At 30.6% G+C, this 25,308-nt stretch overlaps 1 protein-coding gene across 3 annotated transcripts in view; it reads right to left on the reverse strand.

Moving 5' to 3' along the window:
• The window catches only part of LOC126756797 (serine-rich adhesin for platelets), a 207,783-nt gene that overhangs the window by 160,966 nt on the left and 21,509 nt on the right, over window positions 1-25,308 (reverse strand). For 2 of the 3 annotated variants that reach the window (XM_050470187.1, XM_050470185.1), the window contains exons 1-2: window positions 19,886-19,997; window positions 15,104-15,314 (exon numbers count right to left, since the gene is read on the reverse strand). The gene's annotated coding sequence lies outside the window, so the exon portion shown is untranslated. Of the gene's footprint in view, window positions 1-15,103; window positions 15,315-19,885; window positions 19,998-25,308 lie in introns of those variants that run through there. The other variant, XM_050470186.1, reaches the window with a different exon arrangement.

Below are 25,308 nucleotides of genomic sequence, written 5' to 3' on the forward strand. Positions count from 1 at the left end.
AAATGGAACATTTTCGCGATTATTTTTTACAATTTTGAACGTGGATTAAGTCAGCAACAGTGCACCGATGAACTTAGCTGAATTTTTGACGATGAAACCCGACGAGGAAGCCCGGGCACCAGTGTTTATCGATGGTATGTCGAATTCAATCGAGTTCGTAGATCACTCAAAGACAAATTTCTTGAAGGAAATTAAATGAAGTAAAGAACAGTCGACTGTATGGGTAGCATAGCACTACCAAGCAAAAGATTGACTGTTTTTTTTTGGGATATATCGCAACTATAGCACTGGAACAACGCAGAACAGTAAGTTCTGAGTTGTACTCGGCCAGTTTTTTGCTTGTTATCTTTCAAGAAATCATGAAAAACTTTGGTGGTCGGATTACTTCTCATTACGACATGTCGCATTGTCTGAAACAACTAAAGAACGCAGAGCATTAAATTCTGATTGGTACTTGGCCAGTTGTGTTTCAGCAATCAATGAAGACGAATCACTTTTCATCACAACAATGCGACCTTCCATACATCGTCAACTACATTTTTGAGCATTCAGAACATCGACTTAAAGAGTCATTTGCCGTATAGTCCTGAATTGGCACAGAATAAGTTCTTTTTATTCCCGGTCAACGCTTTTCGACACCTGAATAAGATGTTGATGCATTCAAAACGCATGATTTACAGATATTTCAAACAGAGTGACAAAAGTGCTTTGAGTATTGGTTCCAACGCATTCAAAAGATCTTAATGGAAAATATTGTAAAAAACAATAAAGCGATTTTCGATTATTAATATCTGTTGTTGTTTTCTAATTTTGAAATAAAAAAGACAAATTTCATATGTTGGACTACCGTAAATACATAAATGTCCAGAGGTTGAATGTAAAGTATATGATGGAGTTTTACTACTGTGACCAAGTTGAAAGGTGAATTTCGTCCATTTTATCTGCTTCAAAGTAATCACCTCCTTCTGCGATACATTTAAATATGCCAACTAATTTTCCAGTCATCATAGCACTTGGAAAAATCCTCCGTCGTGATGGCCATCAGAGCCTTCTTCGATTCACCTTTTATATCTGCAATTGAGTCAAAACGATGTCTTCGGAGTGGTCATGTGGATTTGCTGAATAGACAGAAGTTACACAAGGTAAATCAGAATGCATGGTTGCAGATATTAGTTGAAAATGTGGCAAATGATCACGAATAACCAATACAGTATGAGATGGTGCATTATCTCACTTCTTTGTTCAATAAATTCAGGCATAGTAATATTCGAAGAATTCACTTTTAGAGCCTCACAAAACGACGCGTTTCTCAAATACCAATGAATATTTTGACGTGAAATTTAGCATACATGTCAGTAGTACAAGCTTACAAAAAAAAAGCATAAATTAAAAATTCACCTTTCAATTTGATCACAGTATGTAAATTGACTAAATTCTTTTCAATGATTCAGCAAGAAATACAATATACAAATTTTCGTTTCTCTCTAAATCAATGAAACGACAACTATTTTAAGTACAAAAACAAAGGAAGTTTGTAATTCTATGCCATTTGTGTGTTCGATTCGCTTTTATTAGGTAGTTGCAAATCGAAAAATTTATATGAAATTATACTGATAACCTGCGACTTATGAATCTAATCAGATTAAATATATTGGTAGTCGAAAAAGTCTTTTCGTATTTTGTTAATAAAGGTCGTATATCTCCAGTGCTACCAATCACATTGTGTTTTACCATTAAGTATTAGAAAGGTGAGATTTTAGGATTCATTTAACCAAAAACAAAATGAAAAATGAGTGAAAATAATGAAAAAATTCGATATATTTTGAAATTTTTGTATAAACAAGAAAAAACGTTAACTTCGGTTGCACCGAAGCTAAATACCCTTCACAGGTGCATTTCTGTGAGTAACTATGTGTTCAGTTTGTATGGAAGCTATATGCTATAGTAATCCGTTCTAAACAAGTTTTTTAGAGATTACATTGTTGCCTTAGAAAATAACCTGTGCCAACTTTTGTGAAGATACATTGTCAAATGTGAAAGCTTTCCATACAAGAACTTGATTCCGATCGTTCAGTTTGTATGCAGCTATATGTTATAGTGGTTCAATATCGGCCGTTTCGACAAATGAGCAGCTTCTTGAAGAGAAAATGACGTTTGCAAAATGTCAATACGATATCTTAAAAACTGAGGGACTAGTTCGTATATACAGACGGACAGACGGACAGAAACGGACGGACAGGACGGACGGAAAAATGAGTGAAAATAATGAATCGACTTAGCTCAACATACTGATCGTTTACATATAACTTTATGTGCCTTCCTCGGTGTTACAAACTTCGTGAGAAACTTACATATATACCCTGTTCAGGGTATAAAACGGGAGTAATGCTACGCAAACCACCAATGAAATTTGTGAAGCTTACAGAAACGATGCTGTATCAGTTCGTTTAGCAATTTCGATTTACACCCATGGCAAAAAGCGGTCCACCCGAATGGTACATATTTGTTTATTTACATAGGTATTATTATAAATATAAAAAAATAATTTGAAGTTTGATTAGAAATACGAAAAGACTTTTTTGACTACCCAATATTTCGTTATAACTTTATACAGAATTCTCATCTCCTCAACTTTATAATGTGTTTTTAACTACATAGTTGTAGTTAACATTAGAAAACCATGTTAATAGAAGAAAGTTGACTAAAAATTTAATGGCATACAAAATGCTAAAAAATATTTCTAAATATATGTAGATGAGCTTACTGAAAGCAACAGTACTTAAAACCTAAAAAAAATTATGTATAAAAATGTATAACAGAATAAAGTTCTATATATGGTACTTCTGAATTCGCTATATATATGGCTATAGTAAATTATTCTAAATATATAAAAGAATATTTTATATAACAATACTTTCATGTGTTATTATTGTCATAAATTGAACATAAAGTCAAAACAGTCGCATATTTGTACCAAAAGCTAGGTCTCCACAGGCTTCTAACCATCAATTTAGCAGCTACAAATATTTCTATTTGTCAATACTAAGAGCTTTAAATTAATGTGGACAGCGCTAATTTGGCTTTACAAATTTACAATTTGTGAAATGAAATTTATAACTGAAATGCCGATTTAATATACCGGATTTGGGCGAATATGGAGTGCTTAAGCCAGTTTATGGTTGTTGTATTCTAAACGTAATTCCATACAATTTGAATTAGGTAATTTATACAGCCTTTCAATTATATTGATTATTTGTTTATTGACAAACAAATTTTAGCTATAAAGCAACAACAAAAATTGAGCAGAGATTTGTGGGCAGTGAATGGAAGGTAACTAAATAAATCGCTGATGCAAAGAACTTTCAAAAATGCTAAACGGAAAATACACCAGATTAATATTGAATGAAAGGAAACCTATTTGAAGTCGAAAAAATTGAAAGATGAGCAAATTTGCGGATGTGCGGATGATAATGATAGACAGAAAGACTGCGAAGCTGATTATGCTTTTGTTGTGGTTTGTTTTTAAAATTATATAAATTGTTGGAATATTAAAATATTTGACAGAAAGACAGACATTGTTTGGGTTGATAAATGAGCGTAACAATCAATTTTGCAGAAGAATAGAATGTATTTGAAAAAAAAGTAAAAATAAAAAACGCAGACAAAAAAAGAAATAAATCGCAAAGATATGACAGCGACTGCAGACAATTGGAAGCGATCAACAGCTGGTTATGTTTTTTGAAAATGCCAAAAATAAATTTGAAAAATATTCGAAAAGCAGTTACAGTATAGAACGACGTTTGACCATTTCCTTAAGGCAAAAAGAAGCCAGACAAAAGAAGCAGCAGTCAAAAGGAAGCCAACAAAATTAGAAGGCGATTAAATAACAAATAACCAATCAAATCAGAGTCATAAATAATGACAGCGATAGTGACGCGAGTTGGCGTGATGGACAGCAATGGATTGCAGCTTAATAGGATTGCGAATATTAAGTAAAAAAAACACAAAAACAATAAAAACATTAGCACTAATAATCATATAGAATAACAGATGCAATTACCGCACAGCTGAGCTGTCACGATCGGCGCAGGCAAAAAAGGCGAATGCGCCGCTGATCAGTACGATTTCAAGTAGGTGTCGGTTGCACACACATAAAAATACACATACGTACATACGATCTACCTGCATTTGATTGCTGCTCTTGACTAGCAGTCGCTCATAAATTGATTATCTTAATTAATTTTGTTGCATTAAAATTCCATAGAATTATCGCCATATAAAGTATATACGTCGGCGCTGTCAACTCGTTGCACACACACCAACACACATACAACTGAATGTGTAAAGAAATTTTTAATTGAAAAATAATTACAATAGAATTGCATTCGAAAAAATAATAAAATATTAAATTAAAATCACATCTGTTTAGCATTCTAAGTGAGTGATCGGCGCTAGCTGTTCGTATATATATGTATTTGTTGGTGTGTGTGTGCCTGTGTAGGGATGATCATTTTGCTTATTAAATGACAGAGGGTTAATGAATAATGATTTATTGATTATTAATAGCGGTATTTGTAATTGCTTGCGATCAGCGTTGTAATTGCTTAGCTTTTAGACTGAAAAAAATTACTAAGAAATAAATGTCTACGCTCAAGAATTTTTAAATTATGTATGCGGATTAAGTTATTTTCAATCAGATAAGCTGACGATAGAGTTGTAACGCTCGCTCGTGGTTGTTGTGTGAGATTAATTGTTTGAAAATGTATACAAAATTATTTTACTTAAAAAAAATATTATAACTTTTACCAAAAGAAAATATTTTTATATTTTATTGTGGTTGTATTTAACCAAAAGAATTAAATATAATACACTAAATTTTCCTTAAATAAGAAAGTATTAATAATTTGCTTTCAATAACCCATCGAATTTAGTTTTTTATTACTTTTAAGTTTCCTTCAATGAACCTATTCACCTTCTCTTCCAAAATAAATTTGTTTTTGCTTCTAAAAGTAAATCATACCTGCCAAAAATTTTTTTAGCCCATCGAATCGGTTACTTTTTAAGTTAGTAACTTAGTTTATGGGAAAAAGTGCGATAAACTCGAATAAAATCAATGCAGATTTGTAATATTTTGTTATTTTTAGTCAAGAACCAAGTTTGAAAGTTCATTTTTATAGGCAAAAAGCCCCGATAGATGGCTATGTGCAATTTTTGTCCTTTTTGTAATCTTCATCGAACGATTGAATTGGTTACTTTTTAGGTTAGTGCGCATTTTTCACACTTTTTCATATAAAATAAGGCAATAACTTAAAAATAAGTCTAGAAATACGTTTGAATGTTTATTTTTGTAAATAAAAAGCTTCCATAGATAACGCTATGTGCAATTTTTGCCTTTCTTGCAATCTTCATTGAACGATTTTTTCAATAAATGATTGAATAATCCAACACAATCCAGGTATTACTGATAAATATTTTCTATCAGATTTTAATAATGTTTTATGCTCATATTTAGTACTTGCTAAATGAAATAAGAAATTTGTTGTTTCAAACTTTCTCATGTGACTGGACCGAAGCTGTGTATAATAGTTGTCTGTCGCATCGCACATTTTTACAAAGAAGTTCCGCTAGATGACGGTGTGGTAAAAGTTTTGAAATTTTTGATAGTCTTCCGATGTTTCCGATTTTTTTCTATCCTTTTTAAGATTGAATAAAGCATCTTTAAGCATTTTCAGTACACAAGTAATACCTATTCTCCTATATAGATTTCAAAGACATGTGTATCTTGAACAATGAAAATATAATTACAATAATAAATCAAGAAGCTCCAGCTTTAATAAGATTTTTCGCATTTGACGTGGCGTAATTCCGTCATTACTGCCGTCAGATTAATGTCGTTGCTGATTGTTTCCAATGTCATAATTCAACTTCAAATATATTAATTTATTATACGCAGAGAAAGGCGTATAATATTTGCCACGAGGTTTGGGGGAATCAATGAAGATAATATAAAGTATATATTCAAATGATTAGCATGACGTTTTGTGTCGACTTAGCTAGGTGCATTTCTCTAACTTTGTATATGCATATTAAATAGATCCTTACTCTTTAAGATATTAGTCTGTGATTTTGTACACGTCCAGTTGTATGAAAAGTCTTTTATTTGGGAAGATCTCTTTAAGAGTTTTGGCATAGATATTGCTACAATTTCCGAAAATATTGTTTTGATCGGACCACTGTAGCATATACATATGTATATGTATATTGAAACTGACTGATTAAGATAACTATTTCTATACTCTTTTATGTTATTAAAAATGCATCGGTGAAGAGTGGGCAGCCAAAGTTAACTTTTTTTCTGGTTTCTTTTACAAAAAATTATGGAACATCTTTCTAATTTACTTATTGTCCAATAGCGGAAAAATATTTAAATTTAATGTGAAATGTTATTAAGAGTCCCTCAAGTCTCTTGAATTTTACATAATGAGAACTGGTTATTAGTTAGTAGGTATATCACCCCAAGTAATTAATATAGTAGGTATAAGAACTGTAATAATTTAGACTCTGGTAATATAACAACTCCCGGGTCATATGTATGTATATGGAGCGTATTTATACGACTTTATCACTAAGTGACTAATATAAGAATTTTGCATGCCATTTATCATTACTGCTGTGAATTCCATGATTCCACTACTATAACTTCCATAAAACGAGTCGATTTCGTTAGCACCAATCCTATCGACTCTCTTTGATATAATATAGGAATAATTATAATTCTCTCTGTCTCAACTCAGCTTCCATGCATCTTTTTATAACACATATCTTTCTGGCCCACATACTTCAAATTTCTTTGCACATACTAATATAATAGGAATATTCTAAAGCTAATCATCAATGCTCTGAATTAAACTTTGCTAAAAATGGTAAAATCCCCTACAACAAACAAACAGGATTTTATGTTTGAATTTGCATATTGAAACAAAAAAACATAATTTGTTTGATATTTATGACCTCGCCAGTCATCTGACATTCAGAAAGGAATTCAGTAGGCATCCGGTTCTCAACAGTGGGTTGAAGTTTAGCAATTGATATGAAATGAGCTAATGACCGATAAGGGCTTGGCGAGGCGTGACAAAGAGATTATGTTCTGGGTAGATAATAAATCTGAATTAAAGTTTGTTTCTTTAGAAGTGGACAATGACACACACACTAATACTAATATGCAGAACTGTCGCCTACATATTATTATAATTATAATTTATAGTTTAGATACCTACTAACGAATGCAACATGAATATTATAATCCAGTATATAAGCTGATGGCTTAACCGCTAGTGCTATATATATATAAATTGTAATTGTAATTAATTACCTTTTTCAATTTTAATAAATAAAAAAAAAAATAAAAAAAAAAAAATTAAAAAAATCCAGTATAATACTCGTATATTTGAAGGTATTCAAATCAGTATTGCTAGTAGGCAGCGTTGCCATGTAGCTCAAAAATGTTAAAATACTTAAATCATGCTTTTTTAAATTATTGATTACGACGAATCTGTACATTTTAAACATTTTAGGTCAAATGTCAAACCTAAGCTGTCGTATTTGTAGCCAGGGTTGCCAAATGTGTGAATAAATAATATTTAAAAAATTTTTTAAACATAGTTTGGCTTGAAATTCATTAAAATATATCTTTACAAATATTTTTAAAATCGCAAAAAAAAAATTGCGTAGTGGAGTTGCCACATGTTTACGATATTTAAAATAATGTGAAGCAAATCAAAAAAGTGTGAGTTATGTCCGCTTTGAGCAGTAATAAGAAGTTTTGAAAAGCTGCATATGCATACATACATACATAAATGTGAGTGAGGATAAATAATTATTTTTCGCAAGGGCTGCCATTTACTAAAAAAAATTGAATATAAATAATATTTATAAACGGGTGATTTTCCGCTTCGACTTTATATTAAATATAAATGTGCAATTTTAAATGTATTATTTGTGTTTATATACTTAAATAGGGTTGCCATGTAATTTGACTTTAAATTAAATATAAATTTGAATTTTAAATTCATTATTTATATTTACATACTTAAGCAGGGTTGCCACATATTTTTTATTTAATTTAATAAAAGAGAGTTGCCATATATTTTAAATAAATTTAGTTTTTAATAACTAACTTTATATTAAAGATAAATGTGCAATTTTAAATGTATTATTTATGTTTACATACTTAAGCAGGGTTGCCGTATATTTTTTAATTAATTTAATAAAGTCATTGTCAAACCTGTATACCTGTGGCCATAAATAACTACATGAGCATTATTTAAAAATAAAAACTTTGAGGCTGTAACATTTCAGCTTCTCTTTTTCATTATTTTCAGATTTGATAAAAAAAAAAGTTGAAGAAACTGAAATTTATAAAATATGTATGATTCCACTTGAAATACTCAAAATTTAATTTTAATATTTTTATTTTTTTTTATCAACATTTTATTTAATATTATTAATTGCGACTTTCCTTCTAGGGATCGTTAGTAATTTAACAAAGTCGGTAACGTCATATTTTAATTTACCGTAAAGGTGACATATTTTATATTTATTTGTGCAGTTAATAACTTAAGTAACAAATTTATCAACCCGCCCTCGTATGTACATGCGAATGTATGCATACTGGCATATAGCTAGATACGTTAAGAAGTCGCTACAAGTTGTTATACAAACAGCGCTGCTTTGACTTTTTTCTAATATATTTATGTAAGTATATCTGCATATGCTTGTAAATTTATGTGTATGTGTGAGTTTTTATTTTATATTTTTTTGGGTGAATTTAAATGAATTTTTGCTTGAACGCTTGGCTATCAAATAAATTGTCTATTAGCTGGTTTATTTTCGTTAGCGGCTTGTGCATTAATTCTCTATACCAAATATGGACACATACATACATATATGTGTGTACATGATATGTTTGTAAATGTGTATAAATATATGCAAATGTGTATGAGTGGCCTGCTACAGGTTAAGCACAGAGTTTAAATAAGTTTGTTTATTTTTATCATAATTTTTATAATTTTGTATTTTTATTAATTTTTTTTGCTTTTTTTTGTTTTTTTTTTTTTATTTTAATTTTTAATTTTTGTGTTCCTTTTTTAATATATCCCATATATTTCTTACGAACTGATATTTTGTTATTTTTTGCTCAACCAACTTCTGGTTTGTTTAACTCGCAAATCCGTGTTTGCTCTGCTTTATTCGTGTTTTTTTCGTTTTCAAGTTAATTTTTGCTCGCTTTATGTATCATTTTTTATTTCTCTACTGCTTTGTGCTAATTTGTGAATCAAGCATTTGATCGTTTCTGTTCAAGTTTAGCTTAGATTTTGGCTACTTTTTATTGTTATTATTTGGATTATGACTTTTTTGAGCGTATACACATACGTATGTAGTATGTGTGTGGGTGTTTGATATAGTTTTATAATATTTGCTTTTATTTTTTATAATTTATGCTACAAAATTAAGTGCTTTTCCCATGTCTTCGCTTTACTGTTAAATCATTTTTAATTCATGCTATTGCTCTTTTTGAAATGAGGAAGAGATACCGTAGTAAATTAGAGCTGATAGTACAATAAAAAAATTGAATTGAAATAAACAGAAAATAATGAAATAAAATTATAAAAAAATTAAAACAAAAAAATGTAAAATATATTTTTGTATATTAAGTTATCACATTAATAAATAACACATAATATATAGTAAACAAATAAATTTTAGAAAGTATTAGGAAAGGAAAATAAATTTAATTACATTTATTATTTTTTATGCTAATTTTTTAATTTTAGTTTTTTTTTTTTAATTTTCATACTCTATTTGAATAGAAAGGAGATCAGAAGTGAAAATGAGGTCAATATAAACACAAAAAAAAAACAGAATTGAAATAAAAAATAAATAAAAAACCAAATTAAATAAGAAAAAATAAATAAATAATTTTTTTAATATTTTTTTTAATATTTTTTTTATTTTTTATGCTAATTTTTTATTTTTTCTTTTCATTTGATTTTTTTTCATTAAATTGCTCAATTTGAATGAAACAGGAGATCTGAAGTGAAAAAAACATATACTTAATACTTATTAAGGAAGCAAAAATAAATAAAGAAATTATTTAAAAAATGTAAAAAAATTAATAAATAGAAAATCAAATCATAAATAAAATATTTGATTAAATTATTTTAATATTTTACTTTTAATTATTTTTTCATTTCTTTAACTTTTTTAAATATTTTAATTTTAATCAAATTTTTTGTAATTTTTTTGGTAGATTAAAACGCAAATAATATTTTCAGTTAAATTATTTTATTATTTAAATTTTAATTGTTTTTTCATTTTTTTTATTATTTTAATTTTAGTTATACATATATTTTTTTATGATTTTGTTTTGTTTATTGACTTTCATTTTCGAGGTTTTTGTATAAGAAAAACAGATCTTCAATTGTATTTCTTCAAAAAACAAAAATTCAAATACAAACAACACCAAAAAATAAATTAATTAAATAAAGAAATTAATAAAGAATTTATTTAGAAATATTAATTATATAAAAAGTATAAAAAAATATAAATAATATTTTAAACATAAATAATATATTCAATAAAAAGTTTATTATTTCGATTCTAATTATTTTTTTAATTTTTATTCCTTATTTTTATTATAATTTTAATTTAGTTATATTTTTTAAATTTTTTTTCTGTTCATTTCATTTTGGCTTTTAGTTTGATTTTTTTATGTTTTTTATAATAAAAACTGATATCAAATTGTATTTCTTCAAAAACCAAAAAAAATGTAATAAAAAACACGCAAAACAATTCATTATAAAAGCAAATAAATATATTAGTTATATAAAAAATAAAAAAAGTTTTAATTATTTTTTTATAGTTATTATTATTTTTTAATTTGGTTATGATTTTAATATTTTTATACTCTTTTGTGTTTTGTCCATTTCTTTGGATTTAAGTTAAATTTTTTTTCGTAAAAACAGATCTCCAATTGTATTTCTTCAAGTAATGTAAAAAAGTTATTGTCTAAAAATAACAAAATTAAAAAACAAATAAAAAATAAAAAGTAATGACCGAAAAATCAGAAATAATCAAATATAATGAGATTCACATGCTGGTAAGATGCCGCGGTGAACAGAAGCAGCAGAAAAAGCTGAAAAAAGAAGACACACCAGACGCACTGTTAGCCCATATTGTCGCCAAGCAGCTGAACTGCGCTAAAAAATAGTGTCACCTACATAACATAAGCATGAATAATACATATCTACAACTTTATACACGCACACACTTGCAATTTAATGTAAGCATATGTTTTTGTGCATTTGTATGTGTGTAAACACATGTTTTTTACAATAAAAACGCAAGCAACCTGTCGATTAGATAACGCGCACCGCAATGTCTAACTCAGCAAGCGGCGCATCAGCGCTCAAAAAACGCTATATTCATGTACGTTTGTATTTAGTTACAATTCGCAGCATTTCTTTGTGACTGACACCAGTTTAGGTGACGTCTCAATGCGTCGGTGGCTGCGACTGCGCACAACAATAAAGCATAAGTTTGATACTCATACACACGTATACATACATACATATGTATATATGTGAGTATATGTAATTGTTTATACTTGCCTGCCAACAATTGTGGGAGTTTTTTGTTGTTGTTGTGCTTTTCGCCGGTGGTGTTAGTTTGTGAATTTAACATCATATGCGCTTCTTCTTCTTTATATTTACAAAGAAATTCAACTTTTGTTATTACTTTTGTATAATTTCTTTTATATTCCCTTTTAATTTATTTACATTTTGTTAGAGCAAGCAGAAATATTAAAAAAAAAAAATAATACAAATTGTGTCAACATGATTTCGTAATTTCATACATACACACATACATACATACATGTGTATATACAAGCGTACATCTTTTTATGAATGAAATATGGCTGGATACAGCTTTTATAAATAAAAAAAAAATATTGGTTACTAAATTTGCAGGGCTTATATGAGCCGCAGATATCAAAGATAGCGGCACACATTATATTTTGAAATAATTTCAGGTTTTTCATATAAGAAATGTGGGTGTATTACAATGGCATCATAATAAATTTTATGTGTTGAGGCAAGTGCTTTTTGAGCAGGTAAGACGGAAGTTTCATGGCGAATTTAATATAAATAAATATTGATAATTTTAGCTGTCTGCAGTTCGCCAAACCGCGATAATGGCGAATAGAACATATTGCTGTTATAAATCACATAGACTCATATATACTCTTGAATTGATTGCTACTGCGTCTACTTTGTGGTTTCATTCACATGAAAAGTGGTACTGGGGAAACGGAGATGTCTTTTGTTACCTATGGTAAATATTATAATAAGCTGTGGGATGAACTGCTGACTTTTTATCTCATTGTAAGCTGATCTAAAGCACATATACTAAGTAAATTTCAACTGGGTACCCAGTCATATTGGAATGGAAGGCATCGAAAAAGCATAATTCCTCTAAACTACCTTGGACTATTTAGCAACTTAAAGGGTTTCTTGAAGCAATGTACTCTAGATGGAAGAACTCAGTTTTTGGAACACTGGTAATATCTTAGGATAGTGTTGATGAAGTATTGACTAAAACCTTTCTACGAGTACTTTTAGGAAAGTATTTTACAAATCCACGCAGTTGCTAAATAAGGCTGAATTGGTTAACACTCGAGAGCACAATGGGCCTAATGATGAAGTATACTGCTTCTGCGTCACTCTTTTTAACAAACCAACACTTTTTTTTTAGGTTGAGGGAGCAAAAATCGGTATTTGAAGCTAAAATTAGTAATAGTTAGCCTAATATAATCAATAAAAATTATGAATACAAGTCTGTTTAGAAGGAACAATCGTTTCAGCATCAGGAATAAGAAGTTTGAGATCCACTTCTTATTCCTGAACTTGAATGGTACAGCTTTTTATGAAAGTTTACTACTACCAGTAGTAGAAGATAATTTTTCACAGTTAAAGCTACTTAGTCCCAGACGAGCGTTCTTTATCCATTATCTAGTACAATCGGTTCCGTTTAATTATAACTTTTCTCATTAAAATTTTTAAGACACTAAATTCGATTTTTGATCAGATCAAAAAACTTTTAGGTCATTGCATGGAGAACTACACAGAACATGTACAAAATAAGTGTTCGGATTGCTTGTCAGATTAAATGGAAACAATTCAAAACTTCTTCCTTGACTGTCCCGCGTTTGGGTGATCAAGACTTAAACATTTTGGAGCGCATCCTTCCAGACATCCCACCGAACTGGCACGAATAGAAATTAAACGTCTGTGGAAACTTGTATTGGCCACTTATCGTTTTGGTAATTTATAACTTCGACAGGACAGGAGTTTCTCTTTTCCATGGCTTCACAGAGGTATACATATAGCAGTCCACGTACGATCTCTCTAGATGAGCCATCTAACCCAACCTATTGTTTGTTTCAGAGTAGTCACCCAAGCAAATTTGAAAAAATTAGTTTTGAGGATACAATTGAAATGACTGTAACTCAAAATACATTCGAAATCTCGATTTAAAATGCACGAATGTTATTTTTAAAAGTATAATCTATCGAATTAAAAAATAATATTAAATTTATTACTAAGTGTGCCGCTTAAATAACTGTGCACGAGGTTAACTGCCATATCTGTCAAATTATAATATATAAAATTTTTCATTAGATCGTTTTCATCGGATTTTTTTTTGAGGATACGAGTGTAGTTGTTTCTATATAGGAACGCATGAATTTTCTAACTCATTGCAGTATTGATTTTGAGAATTAGCACATAGTAGATGATTTATTTATAATCCGTATAGATAATATCCTACTGTGGGCCAAAAAATAGTAAGGCTTATTAATTTAAATTTCGAACGAAAATCTATTCGCCAAAATATTTTTTTTTTCAAGTTTTGTATGACTATCAAATGTCACATCAAAATAATCGTAAGGACTTAAAGACACAAGTGTTTTGGTTTGGTACAAATTATTCAAAGAGGGTCGAGAACTAATGATCAACACGTCAATAAAATAAAGAAATTGGTGCCTGATAATTAACAGTCAGGGATCTTACTGACATTGTTCGAATATCGAAAGGAACAGTCAAAACCATTTTGAAAGAACTTTCGAGCACAAGAAAAATGAAGGCACGATTGATTTCAAAATCACTAAATTTTGTCGAAAAACAACGTGGCGTAAAATCCGTGAAACAATGCTTTCCGACTTTCAAGATGTCATGAAACGTATTATTACTGGCGATGTGTATTGAATATATGCTTACAACCCGAAAGCAGACGATAAATCGGCCGAATAACGTGCCAAAAGTGAGGCGAAGCTGAAAAACCAAGTCAAAGCAGGTCAAAAGTCAAAATTATGTTGACAGTTTTCTTCAATTATCGAGATTTGGTACAATCCAAATGCCTTCCGACCGTCAACAAGTAATACTATTTGAGTGTTATCCGTCTTTTGTGCGAAGTTATTCATAAAGAGAGGCGGGAATTATGGGCCGACAACTCTTGGTTTTGACTCAATTAATGACGTGAATCGTTTCACAAATTAAATGCTATTTCGAAAATTGACCTTAACAACTGTTTCGACGGGTAAAAAAACGTGGCACAAGTAAATTGATGCTAAGATGGATAAGGGGATGACATAGGTTTAGAATACTAAATTAAGATTTTTTGTTTATTTTTTGCTCATAATGTTACTATAGTTATTTTGTATTTTCGAGTACTTAATGTTACTTTGACGTAGTCCAGGACTCGATGAACAGAATAAAAAGTGCTGAAATAACATAAACAGCTCATCCAAGTATTGACAAGTCAATGCTGGTATGAAGATTAACATTACGTTACTCAGGTTTGAGTTTTAGTACGCAAAACTATTGAACACTACATAGATCATAGTAGAAAGGAATACTAACTATTCACTTATTAAATGATATTTGGTGGATAATTATTTATAATACATCCATATATTTTTATATATATATATATATACATATATAACAAATATTTATATTTTTAATGGTCATTCAAAAACACTTACCTTTTTCTCCTTTCTTAATTCGCCGTTTTCCGGAAGTTAACTGCTTATATAATGTTATTATTTATTTATCGTTGCACACAAATATTATTATTTTTTTTAACACTGAAACAGAATCGTAATCTGATTGAAAATAAGTTTTTTTCTTTTATTTTACTTTGCACTTATGTAATTGAAGGTTGAGGCACACACACACACAGAATTCTTTCCGTTCCTTTAAGAGAAAGAAAAGAAATTAAGGAAATGGTGTTAAATTGTTTGAAGTAAAAAAATAATTATATGAACTACAAAAAGGCATGCACAAATATAAAGAAAAATCCGAAAATATTCAGTTTTTATAAAACCAAAAATATTTTTTCATTTTAATTAAATTTTTTGGTTTTTGGCTTGAAGCAAATCCTTTAAGAATTATTTTTTTCGGAATTTCGATTAAAACGGTTTATTGGAGTATCTATATATTCCCTTAAATATTTATAAATATTTTTTTTTTGAATTTTTCATAACGGTTGTTTTTCAAAAACCTGAAATTTTGAGAAGTTTATACAATTATTTTATTTAATTACAACAACAACAAAATCAAAAACTCCAAAACTAATGAATAGCTGCTGCTCTTTACGAAAATATGAATCGCAGAAGCAAACATAACAACAAACACGCTGAAAAGTGATGAAAAGCAAACAGTAAAAAATTCGAAAACTTCGAAAAATGCAACGAACACGCATGCGATAACTAGGAGCAAAGCAGAAAAGTAAGTAAATAAAATTCATACGCCAAAGGCAGAAGACGAGCATATTCAATAATGCAAAACAACAGCAACAACAATAACGTCAAAAATATTAAGGCAAGCAACAAAAACGGTAGCCAGACGGCCGTGACTGCGATGGACAACTGAGCCGGCGGCAGCAAGAAAAATAACAACTACAGCAATGAAAACAACAACAAATGGCTCGCAAGCTTTTGCCGTGTTGTTGTTTTGTTGCGCTGACCGCTTCAGTGGCGTTTATCAGTGAGCACGGCGTCGCCGCTGCCACTGCTGTCGGCTGCGGCTGATCTTATGCAATTCTTTTTGCGAGCTCTTCTTTGCTCATTGCCTCCACAAACTGTTGGCGCATGCGTCAAGTCGCTTTTTCATATTTTTTATGCGTTTATGAGTTTGCTTTGTGCATGGCTAGCTTAGCAAGCGGTCGCCGATATTTTTGCAAAGTGCATTTCGATTTTGCGGTAAAAAATGATGATTTTCTTTTGTTTTTGATTTTTGCGGTTTCATTGCTTTTACCACTGTTTATTTGCAGAAATTTTCACAATTTTCTATGCTCTCTTAATTGTTGCGCGATTTCCGTCTGCGCATTCGCTTCCACTAAAAGGCATGTTTGTAAAAAGTCGCTTGGCTGCTTTGTGGCGCTGTGCTCCGCTGACCAAGATTCGCGTGCGCATGCGCAAGCGCCACTCACTCGCCAAAGTGAAAAGCGCTTGCAGCAGTGGAAAATGAGATGAGAAAATAAAATGAATGAAAGAAAAATGGTGCATTTGGGGAAAACACGATTAAATGCCCAAATTCAAGTTCAATTTGTGCTGTGCAGTTGTTGTTTACGAAACACTTAATTATGCTAAAAGAAATTTAAATGCAATTTGTGGTGAAAATTGGAAATTTTTTAGTGTTTTGTGAAAAGTGAAAAGAAAAAAAAAATATATATATAAATGATATTTAATTGCCTTAAGTTGCTTTTTTCTGCTTGTTGGGCTTGAAAGCAATTGAGAAAATTAAAAAAAAATTGCAATTGAAAATAAGTGAAACGGAATAAAGAAATGTTTTTTGCTACTAGTACCCAGCATTACTGGCAAAATTTTGAATAAAAAATTATAAAAAAAAAAAAATTAAAAGCAGATTGTTGCAAATATTAATGAATTAATAATTTTTCTTTCCATTTTTATATTTTTATTTTATCTTATTATTATATTTTTTATTTTTTGTATTGCATTAATTTGTTTTGCTTATATAATTATTATTTATTTTTTTTTGTTAGAGCACTCTGTTATGTATATATTTTTTGTAATATAACAATACTTTTTTAGATTTTAATTGGATATTAAAGTGTGTATTTATATATATTTTTTTTACTAAGTAAGCCAATTATTCAAATTAAGATTTAATTTATTATAGTAACTCCACATTTCAACCAAAATATATAAATTTTTTGAACATTGTAGTTAATTTTTCCAGAGGTAACTGATTTGTTTTTACAGGTAATTAATTTAAATTCTTAAAAAAATAAATATTAAAAAAAAATGTTTATTAAATTATTTCTTGTGTTTATTTAATAGCTTTTTTATTTTATTTCATCAGTAAAGATTTTTTCATTAATTTAAATGCCATATTAAATCAAAAATTAAATATAAATAAGATAATATTATAATAAAAAAAAAATTTAAGATTCTTAAAAAAAAAAAATATTTTAATAAAAGTAATAAGGAATATAATTATTGATTTATTTTTTTATTTTAAGATAGAAAAAATTAAGCAGTTCGAAAAATTAATAAAATATTAATTTTTTATTTTACTTTTTTTATTTAATGGCTTTCTATTTTTTCATTGGTAAAGATTTTTATATTAATCTAAATGTCATATTAAAACAAAAATTAATATTAAATTTTAAACGCCTCGAAAAAAAAGTTTGTAATTATTAAGTCAATTATACCTGAACAGGGTATTTTTATTTTAAGTTTGTTTTTTTATTTCAAAATGTTTCAAAAATAATTTTAAACCTTTTTAAATTTTTTTTATAATATTCTTTTTTTTATTACTCAGATATATTTTTTTTGTTTATAAAAATTATGCAAATATTATTTTGTAAATAAAAAAATTTTCATTGTTTTATTTTGTGTTTTTTGGAAGTGTATTATTTTATTTTAAATAAATAAACACAATACAAAACGAGAGCAAGTTTTTTATTTAATTTAATTTGCGTATTAAAATAAAAAAAATTATATTTACGTAATAAAATTTTGTTAGGAGTTTTGAAAGAATTTAGTTTTTACACAATATTTCACGAGAAAAATTTTTAAAGTGTTTGAGTTTCGTTACGATTGTAAAAATTTTGTTGTTGTTTTCACTATTTCTATAAAACATTTTTTTATAAAATTTTTTTTTTTTTTTTAATTTTTCTAGGCGAATGGAAATAGTTGTTTTTTTATGTTATAATGAATTTCAAAAATGTTTTGCACTGAAATTATTGCATTAAGATATCTTCAATTTCAATTATTGCCATTAAAATATTTAAAAATTTGGCACAAAATGCAAATATTTTGCAAAAAAGTGAAATAAAAAGTTGTAAACTTTTAAATATTGATTTTTTTATTTTATGTATTAAATATTTTATATATGAAAATATGACAAAAAAAAATAGTGCCAAAAATTCAAAAAAAAAAAATTTTAAATATTTAAAGTTTGCGTTTTTTATTTTATATATTTAATTTTAATTTATTGTTTTTGTTTTTTACATTCATTTATTTTTTTTCGAATGCTGCAAAATAGTGTGTTTTGTATTCACACACTTGCATATTATTTTTGTGTTAAATGTCAATTTCATTTGTTTTCGAAAATGAGGTCTAAACTTTTTTCGTTTTAAAAATTAAAAACATTTAATTAGTAAAAAGTATGTATATAAATTATTTTTCTTTGTTTAATTTTTTAAATTTTCAATTTTTTGGTATTAATAAAAAAAGTTTTTAAGGTCTCAACACCAAAAACAAAAGAAAAAATTAAATTGCTTAATATTTAGATTTTTTTATTTACCAAAATTTTCCCAAAAAGAGTAAAAAACAGTTATTATAATTTTGAATAAGCACATAATACAAATCTTCAAAAACTAATTTGAATTAACTTTTTATCACAAAACCTTCAACACGCATGCGCAACTTAATAAACCAGTCAATTAAAAGCAAGAGTTCTGCTAAGCGCAATCAAAAGGCAAACCATAAATCACAAACAAACGCAATTCCAATGAATTTTCTACTTTCAGCAAATATTTAACACCACCAAATTACTCTTTGCTGACAAACAGCTGAGAAAAGTGTTTGCATTTTGTATTTTTACTTATTTCTTTGCTTTTCACCCAGCAATCAACGACGAATTCGCTTGCATTTCCTACATGTCAACAACCAAAAAATGGCAATTTGCCTCTTCCCTTATGCGCTGCGCTTTAGCGTCGTACACTTCACTTTGCACTCTGCACTTTTCGAGCGCATCTTCAACGAAAATGCATTTAAACACTTGGTAAATTGTTGTTTTTGTTTTATTTTTTTCATATGTTGCTGTTTTTGTTTTGTTTATTTATTGTTGTTTTTTGATTTTTTTGGGCTTTCGGAGAGTTTTTGCCATTCGTTTTTTATATGTAATTTTGTATTTGTTTTTGTTGTGTTTGTTTACAGCGTTTTTTCTTTTGTTCGTCGCTCGCTTTGATTGTGGTGTTTTTCTTGCGCTTTTTTGCCTTATTTGCAACACACAAGTTCGCACTTTCGATTTCGTTCACAAGCGCATAACGTTTATCATCTTCTTTATTCGCTTCGTTTTATCGTGGAAATATTTCCTTAACCTTATTTGCTTCAACGCACCAAAACCAAAAAAAAACATTTATTCGTTTCTCTCACTTCGTTTTATTGATTTTAAATTCGTTTCTGACACGCTTTATTATTTTCTGCTTTATCGAATATTATTTATTGAAAAATACATAAAACGAAAAAAAATAATTTGCCTTAAGAAAAGCACACGAAATTGCTGAAATTTACCTCAGCGCTCGGCTCCAAGTAGTTTGGCGCTGCCGTTGGAGACTTAGCGCGCAGCCCGTTCACACAGACGTTAAGCGGAGTTGTACTGCCGGATCCGCGTTCGTCGACCCGATCGACACGAACACTGAAAAAGAACTAAACTCACAGCGATCGCCTGACAACGCTGCTCAGCTTCGCTGCCACGACGATGGCGATGGCGATGACGATGACGAAGATCGGCCGAGCACCACCGCCAAATGTGGAAAAATAAAAGAAGCTCCAACCTGGCCGATTTTGTTGTTTGCCATTATTGTTGTTGTTGTGTGCGTTCACAAACTCGCGCGCTTGCTCAGCTGTAAGCCTCGTTTGTTATTGCTGTTGTTGTGCTTTAACCAACAACATTTCGGTTGTGTTTGAAGCGCGTTGTGAAGGTGTTGAGCGCCAAGCGAAAGCGAGTTAAACAGCTGAGTGTACACACCTGCCTTACTACCTTTGATTGTGTTGCTGTTGTTGTTGTCCGAACATGTTGCGTTTGTCGGCCAAAGCGCCAGTGTTTCACAAACTTTTTGTCTGCACACAAATTGTCACTTTGCATAACAGTGTTTTTCCAACATTTGTTGCTGTTGTTTTTGTATTTTCACACGTCACGCTGACTCTGCAATATTTGCGGTCTTCACTCGCGCGGTGCGATCTGCCTTGACGACCTTGACTTCCTTCATCATCTCACACTTAACACTTCTTTGTTTACACATACTTTTTTAGCGTCTTTTTTGTTGTTGTGCAGTTGATAGAAATTTTTACGGAAGCATTACCGGGCGGTTTATCGACACTCATATATTGTTATTGTTGTTGGATTTTTTGTTTGTTTGCTCTTAGTTTCCCATTGGTTCCAACTTCTTAGTTCACCTCTTGTAGGTGATAATAATAGTGCTTTTGTTGGCATATTGTTGTTGTTGTTATTGGTAGCTGATGCTATTTGTTAATTGTCGTTTTGTTGTAGCGCAATTCGCATTGGAGCTTAGCATTTTGGCGTTGAGCGGAAAAGTTGGAGCATAACCAAATTATAGGTTATTACTCGGCAAAATTTGTTTGTTGAAATTATATTTGAACACTTTGAATATATGGATCAGGTATTCTAGGAAATTTTGCCGGTTTGTGTGCAAGTCATGGGTACATAGGTACGTATACATACATACATATTGTATATATGTACATATATGGCAAACATACAGTTTAATTGGAAGCGGTTGTTATAAAGAGCAGTTAGAAGAATGATGAGGTTTGAATTATGTATTAAATTGGCATTGTAACATTAGAATTAAATGATCACTACAGTCTACCTGTGTATACCAGGTATACTATACCTATTATTGACAAGTAAGGAAGTTATGCTTTCAAACGCAACCGCACATTTGGGGACTTGTACTATGTATAACGCTCTTCTCCTAGCAAAGCCCAAAGGTGTGTTGAACGAGATAAGGGAAGTTTATCCCTGGACCTTGAGGCAAACACTATATTTAATAATTAATATTTAAAGCTTGAACTTCTGAAGTTCTGAGTTGTGCTTCGTTCGACCGAAAAGAACTGAAAATTCGGTTTGATTTTGTTCTAATTTGTGTAGTTGTAGCCTTATTGCAGTCAAATTTTTCGGTGTTTTTAAAATGAAGAGATCTCAATGCAATTTTTTTTATGTCTGTGGCTTTCAATGAAGCAAGACTTTTTGCGGAGTTGGTTGGTGAATTATCGTAGTACAAAAACTAAGAGTTGTTGGCCCACAATTCCGGTCTCTTTTTTCGATTAGCTTCGCGTAAACGACGTATAACACTCAAATATTATAGTATTCCATGTTGACGATTAGGCCGGTTGGAAGGAATTTGGAGTTCACCACAACTCGATAATTGAAGAAAATTGTCAGCATAATCATGGTTTTTGACCAGTCTTGACGTCGTTTCTTCGGCTTCGGCAAACTTTTGCCACGTCATTCGACCGAACGATCGTCTGTTTCTGGGTCGTAAGCTTAGGTCCAAATTCATCATCAATCATCGCCAGTAATAATACGTTTTATTATATCCTGGTAGGCGGAAAGTATTGTTTCACAGACGTTAACGAGACACTATTCTTCGAAGAAATTCAAAATTTTGGAACCAATCGTACGTACGTTCGTGGTGTTAGTGCCGGTTCTAGACGTGATTCGTTATCAACGCGTTATCGACCCTCTTTGAATAATTTGTACCAATGACAAACACTTGCTCGCCACAAAAACTTGTCATTGAAGACTTTTTCCAAAACAAAATTTAATGGAACATCGTTGTGGAATAATTTCACTCATCGTAAAAATCGCCGATTGTACTTTACGTATTACAGAAAGCCAGGCGTATACTAAACACTAATAATTATTTTGATGTGACATTCGGCACAGTTGTCACAGCCAATATACCAAGTTATTATTTTTGACAGCTGTTATTGGTACTAAGTTTGCTTTGCGATTTCATAATGAACAGACTAACGCCGAGACAACGTTTGAAAATGATGCGAATTTACAAGTATTACGAAAATAATTCGCCGGTTCGCGTGACTTATCGCGCGCTGTGTCCAATATTCGGTCGACAGAATCGCCCAGAAGAGCTCGTAATTCGAGTAACCATAGATCAGTTTCATTGAGCCCAAAACAAGTTGGCCACCGAACCCAATTGTCAGGAGAAAATTTTGTCCTGCGATGAAGCTTACAAAGAAATTGCTAAGTGCTGATAACCCTTAAGCCATTATTAAAACGCCGTTACGTCCTAAAAACCTCTGCTTGGTGTGATCTATAGGCAGTGGGTATCATTGGTTCATATATCTTCAAAAATTAAACCGGCTACAATGTTACAGCCACTGGGAAACGCTATAGAGCTGGGATTAGTGACTTTCAGGCACGAAAATGGAATAAGTTGGTTTGGACGATTTTTGGTTCCAACAAGTCGGCGCTGCATGTCAAATTTTTGTCGGGCTATGGAAGACAACAAATTGTCAGCTGGAGCTATAAAATTTTCACTTATTTCTAGCAACTTGTGAATTTCATCTCAAAAGAGTTGCGCCGGATTGTCGACCGGAAAAAAAGATAGTCAGAATGACCAAGTGGCAAAGCTTTCTAGCGCTGATAGGCTGTTGTCGGTAGCGAAACTCATTAATGGTTTCACCCGGTTTTAAAAGCTCACACAATGCTATGCCACGCTCTTCTGGTCCCACTAAATACAGAGCTTCAAGTCATGGATAATCGGCGTTGGTTCGTTCATAAAGGATTCAGTTTTTACCAACAGACACAATCCGGTATAAAACCGACTTTTGTAGCGTTCAGATAACTTCTTTTCTGCTTGTCAACATTCTGAATCAAGTATTGCTTTCAGCCCCTCATCTTAACAATTTCTTGGTCATCGGAATGGTTTTTGTCTTCTAAGCCAAAATGACCACTTTTAAATTATGCAAACGACTTTTTTTTGATTTTGAGGCCGTCTTTTGGTAATTAAGATGCATGGTGAAAGGCATTTATCAGTGCGTGGTTTAAAGAGTGAGGTGAATCTTTTACTGCTGTGCAAAAGTTTACAACTTCACAAATATTAATGTTGACACTTCGTTCAGCGACTTATCGTCTTATTTTCCTCGGCGAAGGACAGAGCTTCGATCACATTACTTAAATTAAACTGAATAAGAACAGGTTTTGAAATAAGCAAAATTGGTTTGGCAACCCTCCCAATTACAGTATACTAAAACAAGAAAAGTTTTGAAATTTTGAAGATATCTTTGTACTCAATTAGTGAAAACACATACACACACAGAACTTTAAAAAGTAAAATTTTATTTTTAAAGTGTCATTTAGTATTTTCTAAGTTGCTAACTAAAACATGACCCTAAACTGTAACAATGATGGAAAAAGGTTGAAAAAATTAATAAAATTATTGTACACACAGATTGTAAAAAAGTTAAACTTAACAAAATGCCAGACTTTGAAAAAAATTCGAATTTTGCTACAAAAATATTTTTAGCTCGTTAAAACTACATTGTGTGCAGAATCGTAAAGTGGAGCATTGTTATACGGAAAAATACATACAAAGTAAAGAAAACACAAGAAAACCCGTTTATGCGCCTTTGCCGTAGCTATAATACCTTTCTCAAATACAAAAGGCTGCTTACAAGAATTTGATTCTAAACATTCAGTTTGTATGGTGCTATATATATAATATAATATAATATGCTATAATAATTCGATCTGAAAAATTTTTTGGGATATTGGACTATTGCTTTTGGATGAGAGGGCCAGTGAGCTTCTTGCCGGGTCAAAGCTTGGAGGAAAGATTAGTGGAGGGTTTACTGTAAGGTGCTCTCTACCAACTCCAGCTCCAGACTTCCTGCCTATTGCAGTGTTGTCCACGCCAAGGTTGCAACCATTAAGGTAGCAGTAGATTTACTGCTCCGGAGTGTAGCCTCCTTCAGAGCAGTGACCATCCATTCAGATAGTAGGGCGGCGACACTAGGCTTAAATTAATTAACAGTGCGTTCAGGTTTGGGCAAAGAGTGCCTAACCTCGTTATCAATAGCATCAAGTCTCTTTGTGATAAGACTGGTAAGATATTAATCTAATCTAAACAATTATCGTATTGTCTGGGATAGTAATCTGAGTCAAGTTACGTTAATATATTTTGTCAAAGAAACAAATTTCCATACAAGGTCTTGACGTTAAACGGTCAGTTGTCTCAAAAAATCAGGGACAAGTTCACATACATATATACAGAAAGACAGACAGAAAGGCGTGTATAGCTAACACAACTCAGCTTGATGCTTTATGTATATACAAATATGTACCATAATTTAAAGGGTATCCAATGTTTTCTTGTGGGTGTTACCAATTTCGTGCAAACTTAGGTGAGTTATCCAAGGCTGAGGTGTATGATCTGCGCGCATAATCCAAATTCTGTTACGCTTTCTTACTTTCTCTAAATTTCACTTTTAATCCTGAATTTAACGACAAAAATTTCGTTTTGGGCAGACAAAATTGATCTAATTGGCTTAACATGCATTAAATATGCATATGAAGCAAGCGTAATTGCGAGTAAATTTCCAAAAATATCCGTCGCTATTAAATTCGCTCCATAAATATACCGTAAATTCCATTCAATTAGAAAGCACATAAATAATGCCGCATTTGCTAGAAAAAGCACGAAGGCACACCAAACCACCACAGCGTGTGTGTTTGTGCGGTATAAAAATAGATCATGCTGTTCATTTCGGTTATAAATGTGTGTGTTTATAAATTGTAGCCTATAAGTATGCAATGCATTTATGACATTAATTTCCATAATTACACTGTTGGTCAACAATTTAATGTCGCATCATAAACAAATGCATGTGTTGTAAATAAAATTAATGACCGGCTTACAGCAGTTGTTGCTAGTGTTGTTGTATGATTG

Source organism: Bactrocera neohumeralis, chromosome 4 (genome assembly GCF_024586455.1).
Source record: "Bactrocera neohumeralis isolate Rockhampton chromosome 4, APGP_CSIRO_Bneo_wtdbg2-racon-allhic-juicebox.fasta_v2, whole genome shotgun sequence".
Classification (NCBI taxonomy): domain Eukaryota; kingdom Metazoa; phylum Arthropoda; class Insecta; order Diptera; family Tephritidae; genus Bactrocera; species Bactrocera neohumeralis.